The sequence below is a fragment of the Nicotiana attenuata genome, chromosome 11 (assembly GCF_001879085.1).
Source record: "Nicotiana attenuata strain UT chromosome 11, NIATTr2, whole genome shotgun sequence".
NCBI classification, from domain to species: Eukaryota; Viridiplantae; Streptophyta; class Magnoliopsida; order Solanales; family Solanaceae; genus Nicotiana; species Nicotiana attenuata.
The window spans coordinates 12220671-12226940 of record NC_031999.1 but is presented as its reverse complement, the minus strand read 5'-3'; positions in this window follow the sequence as shown (position 1 = coordinate 12226940).

The following is a 6270-nucleotide window of genomic DNA, read 5'->3' as shown; positions in this document are numbered from 1 at the left end:
TCGCTTTTCTTTCCACAGTTCTTTTCCTGTTGGCTCTAGTGACATGACATGCATGCGTGATTCTCGGCCTGGGCTCAAAAAGTTAGTCATGAAGCATTGAAATAATTTTGAAGATGACAGGGGCACTTGAGGGAAATAAGAACAGATTTGGACACTTTGAGATCATTTCGAGCCCGAATTGTGTGAAACTGGGGCAGATAGAATATAGAGAAACGCTATTGAAATGGATCATGCCGCATCGGGTTGAAGCTAAAGGCAAGTTTGCCAAATTGACATGGGCTGTTCGTGGTAAGGAGAGTGAGAGTGTTGTCCAGTGGTGCTTTGTATTCAACAGATGTAGAAGGCGAATGTGTGGATATGGTTATCAAGTCTGGTACAATCAAAAGATGTTACAAATGTTTTCCTTGGTTTGTTTGATTGTGTTGTTTTTACTTGGCATGTTTTGGATATTGGAATGACGAAGGCATTTTGTTCAGCTATCTAAACACTTTATCCTTCGTTACCCCTTTGAGCCTTATTTATTTTCTTTCATACCCCTCTTTCGGAATCAGTAGCAAAGATCAGAAACACAAGCGTGAAAGATAAGTAAAGAGAAAAGAAAAGAATGAAAAGAGAGAGAAGGAAAAAAGGAAGAAGAAAAGGAAAAAAAAGAGAAAAAGAGAAGAAAAAGAAAAAGAAAAGAAAAAAAAAACAACAAAAAGAGAAAAGGAAGAAAGAAAAGAAAAGAAGAGAAAGAGGAAGAAAATGAAAAGAGAAATCACAACAACAAAGTAATTTCTATGAAATGAACTACGTTCGACCTGATTCTTTTTAATGATACGTAGGCAGCCTCACGTTCGGTCCCATCAAAATAAAAATCCCTAGGTCCCCAAGCAAAGAAACTGGGGCAGAAGTTGTGGTTGTTGTAAGAAATCTGATTCCAAAAGTTGTAATTTTGAACCCATCTGAATTGTTTTTGAGCCTTTTGATACCCTTTCTTTCTAACCCTATCCAAAAGCCCACATTACGGTCCAAAAAAAGACCTTCCGATCAGTCTTCGAGAAATGCCAAGTCGAGCAAGTAGAGGTGATTCATATGAGGGGCAACACTCTGGTTCAAACAAGGGAAATGAAAAATGAGAGAGTCTTATTGATGAAAGCCCTCACGGGTACCGCAAAGCGATGAAAGCTTAGAGAAATCAAAAAATGAGAGAGTCTTATTGGTGAAAACCTTCACGGGCGCCATAAGGCGACGGTGAGTTGAGAGAAAGACCAAAATGAGAGAGGCTTGATAGTGAAAACCCTTCGGGCACTACAAGTCGAATAAGGATTGTGAATCAGATTGGATAAGCGGAGCATTGAAGCCCAGTTTCACGGCAAAAAGGTACGACAAGAGCTGAACATCGGAATTGCTTAACAGAATAGGCCGCAGGTGCATGTCACGGTCATTAGAGTTGGTATCCACATCCGATAGGTTTCTGCTTTGTAGTTTTCTTGTTAGGAATCATCTCTTTCCTTTGTCCTTTACTCTGTTCCTTTTGTCTTGTTCACTTCCTCTTCCTGAGTCTGTTTGGTCAGAACAAGTGAGAAATGACTTCAAAATTTGCCATCAGCTTTCCAATTGCACAAGACGAGATCTGGCTAGTACATCAAAGTGGCATAAGTCAGGAAAGAACAACAAGCGCACTGAGCTGGTAATAATCAACATGCTTTGGGATCCCTGCGAAATACAAAGGTTTGGTACATATCAATTCATGGACAATGCAACAGATGGAGGGTGTTGGGTGAACGGATCAAAGGTATTTTCTGCGATAAGATTGACAAAAAAGGGTGGTAAACCAGTGACAAGCAAGATCTTCCAAGAAGAAATCGAAGTTATCATGGCTAGCGATGGGGCAACAGACCTCGAGGCCGGTGCTGGTGGTTTAAGTCAAGAAGGAACATCATATGCACCGAGTGGGTGGCATTTGACGTGCTTTGAGATTCATCTGAAACACAAAGGTTTGGTAAATATTGGTTTATGAGCAATGCAACAGATAGTGGACATTGGGTTTGAACGGAAAAGAGGTATTTTCTGTGATAAGATTGACAAAGGAAGTGTTTAACCAATGACAAGCAAGATCTTCCAAGCAGAAATCAAAGTTATCATGGCAAGTGATGGAGCAATAGACCTCAAGGCAAAGGCCAGTGGTTTGAGTCAAGAAAGAACATCATACACACTGTGAGGGGTGGCAATTGACATGCTTTGGGGTTCATGTGAGATACAAAGGTTGGTAAATGTCAGTTCATGAGCAATGCAACGGATAGAGGGTATTGGGTCTGAACGGAGAAGAGGTATTTTCTGTGTTAAGGGTAACAAAGAAAGTGGTTAGTCAATAAACAAGCAAGGTCTTCGAGTGGGAATCAGTTATCATGGCAAGTGAAGGAACAATAGACCTCAAGGCCAGAGCCAATGGTTTAAGTCAAGAAAGAACAACATGCGCAATGAGTGGGTGGCAATTGTCGTGCTTTGAGATTCATGTGAAACACAAGGGCTGGGTAAATGTCAACTCATGAGGAATACAACAGATGGAGGATATTGGGTCTGAACGGAGAAGAGGTATTTTCCGTGATAAGGGTGAAAGAGAAAGTGGTTAGTCAAATAAACAAGCAAGGTCTTCGAGTGGAAATCAAAGTGATCATGGGAAGTGAAGGAGCAATCGTCCTCAAAGTCAAGGCCACTAACCAACCGCCATATTTTTAAACTAACAAGATTTTTCTTTGATTTGAAACAAGGGCAGAAAATTTCATTCATTCGGAGAAACCCTCCGTAAGGAAAGGCAGCACCAAACAGGTTTGACCGTAAATTCTCAGGACCCTCCTGGAAAATGGGACTTAGTTTAAAATTCAAAATAATAATGAGTAGCAAAATCTAGCATAAATGTACCCCAAAAGAATATAAGTTGGTTTCAAAATTTTCATTCTGGAGATTGAATTCAGTTAGGAGTTGTCAGGACCCTCCTGGAAAATGGGACCTAGTTTAAATTTCAAAAAAATCATGAGTAGCATAATTTAGCATAAATATACCCCAAAGGAATATAAGTTGGCTTCAAAGTTTGCATGTTTAAGATAGGATTCAATTAGGAGTTTTCAGGACCCTCCTGAATAATGGGACCTAGCTTTAAGATTGCTGTCAGATAACAAGATGTAGCGGAAATAATACCTTTAGAAGATATAACTTAGATTAAAAATTGTCGTTTAATTAAGAATTGTCAGGACCCTCCTGAATAATGGGACCTAGCTTTAAAATTTCCATTGGATAGCAAAATTTAGCGTAAGTTCTATTGTAGGGTAGTATAATTCAGCCGTAAGGAATTGTCACTCTTAAGATAAAACTTGACTTTTGATTCTCAGGACCCTCCTGGATAATGGGGAGTAGTTTTAAGACCTTCTTAGATAACCATATTTAGTGGAAGTCATACCTTTAGAAAACATAATGCAGCTTTTAAAACTGTCATTTAACTAAGAGTTGTCAGGACCCCCCTGGATAATGGGATCTAGCTTTCAATTTCTTAGAATATTTGGTAACATGATTCAGTTTAACACTCACATATCTGCCCAGCTACCAAACTGGGGCAGAAAATTTTCTTTGTTTTGTCTATTTTTGTTGAAATCAGGAGCCCGCCTGGACAGTAGGGAATACATTTCAAGTCAGCAGTCAGGAGCCCGTCTGGAGAGCGGGGAATACATTTCAAGTCAGCAGTCAGGAGCCCGCCTGGAGAGCAGGGAATACATTCAAGTTCAGCAGTCAGGAGCCCGCCTGGAGAGCAGGGAATACATTCAAGTTCAGCAGTCAGGAGCCCACCTGGAGAACAGGGAATACATTCAAGTTCAGCAGTCAGGAGCCCACCTGGAGAACAGGGAATACATTCAAGTTCAGAAGTTAGGAGCCCACCTGGAGAACAGGGAATACAATTCAAGTCAGGAGCCCACTTGGAGAACATGGAATACATTCAAGTTCAGCAATCAGGAGCCCACCTGGAGAACAGGGAATACATTCAAGTTCAGCAGTCAGGAGCCCACCTGGAGAGCAGGGAATACATTCAAGTTTCAGCAATCAGGAGCCCGCCTGGAGAACATGGGAATACATTTCAAGTTCGGCAATCAGGAGCCCACCTGAAGAACATGGGAATACATTTCAAGTTTAGCAATCAGGAGCCCGCCTGGAGAGCATGGGAATACATTTCGAGTTGAGTAATCAGGATCCCGCCTGGAGAGCATGGGAATACATTTCGAATTCAGCAATCAGGAGCCCGCCTGGAAAGCATGGGAATACATTCAAGTTTAGCAATCAGGAGCCCGCCTGGAGAGCATGGGAATACATTTCAAGTTCAGCAGTCAGGAGCCCGCCTGGAGAGCAGGGAATACATTTCAAGTTTAGCAATCAGGAGCCCGCCTGGAGAACATGGGAATACATTTCAAGTTCAGCAATCAGGAGCCCGCCTGGAGAGCAAGGGAATACAATTCGAGTTTAGCAGTCAGGAGCCCGCCTGGAGAACACGGGAATACATTTCAAGTTCAGCAATCAGGAGCCCGCCTGGAGAGCAGGGAATACATTTCAAGTTTAGCAATCAGGAGCCCGCCTGGAGAGCAGGGAATATGTTCAAGTTTAGCAGTCAGGAGCCCGCCTGGAGGAATACATTCAAGTTTAGCAGTCAGGAGCCCGCCTGGAGAGCAAGGAATACATTTCAAGTCAGCAGTCAGGAGCCCGCCTAGAGAGCAGGGAATACATTCGAGTTTAGCAATCAGGAGCCCGCCTGGAGAGCAGGGAATACATTTCAAGTCAGCAGTCAGGAGCCCGCCTGGAGAGCAAGGGAATACAATTCAAATTCAGCAGTCAGGTGCCCACCTGGAGAAAGGGGCAACATCTCAAAATACAATTCAAGTTCAGCAGTCAGTAGCCCGCCTGGAGAGCAAGGGGATACAATTCAAGTTCAACAGTCAGGTGTCCACCTAGAGAAAAGGGCAACATCTCAGAATACAGTTCAGCAGTCAGGCATCCCCCTGGAGAAAGGGAAAACATCTCAGATTACAAGTCAAGTCGGTAACAAAGGAATTTCACCGGGAGAATACAAGTCAACGAGGCAACAAGGACCACAAGAGCAAGTTTGAAGACACAGATAGGAATCTTGTAACTCATAGTTGACAGGCTTAGTTAGTCTTTTTCATTTCTTTTGATTTTGATGTAATAACAGGACCGCGGACCGGAACCCCGACGGAACGGCACCTCGATCGGCTCGCCACCTCAGCATACTCCATCATCTCACTCACTTCTGAACTACACGTGGCCTGATTCCTTTATAGCCAAGGATATGTAGGCAGCTCAGATACCAGGGCTCGGTCACATTCCCCTTTTCTCTTAGTTTTAGTCTCTCCAAATAAGGGTCGGGTCAAAAAACCTGTCTAGTCGTTCTTTGTCCGAAAACTCTTCGCGTTTCCAGTCAAAGAGGGGCAACTGTAGACATGTGATTTTTGACCCTCCCCAAGATTTTTTATATTTTAGCATGTAAATATTTAATTTAGGCCTAATATAGATATTTTAACTATTTTTTGACTTCTTTACTTTATTTTCGTCATAAAAATGAAAAATTACAAAAATATTTTAGTTTTATATATTTTTCATAATTTTTTTTAAAAAAATACAAAAATAGTACCTTGTTTTTATCTCTATATAATTTCGAAAACACAAAAATAGTTTCATGTTTGGTTTAATTAATTAGGATTAGCTTTGGCATTGTGTAGTATTTTTATCTTATTTTAAAAGGAGTCAATTACGGTGTTGAATTACAATTTTAAGAGTTTTAGAGCCCAATTCTTGGCCCAGTTCGGATTAGTCATTTAAGCCCAGGGACCCTTCTAGACTCTTCTTTGGAACAAAAACAAATAAAAAAAGATCCTAAGGACCTAATACACAAAAGACCTAGGGACTAATTGGCAAAATACACAAAGTGTAAACCTAACTCTACACCTATAAGACCTAAGGAGCTAAAATACACAAGGGGGGACAAAAAAAAAGACGCCAAAAAAAAGGAAAAAAGGAATCTGAAGAAGATAGGCTCTGCAAAAAAAAAGCTGAGAGCCGCAATAGGCACAAGAGCCCCACCCCCTCGATTTTCATCTCCCTCGACACACCCCATCAGCTATCTCTTCTACTGGAACAAAAAACACATATAGACCCTCACCCAAACAAACGCCTAAGAGACCTAAAAGGAGCTGATCTCCGCCGAGATACACGCAACCTCCCCCCCCCCCC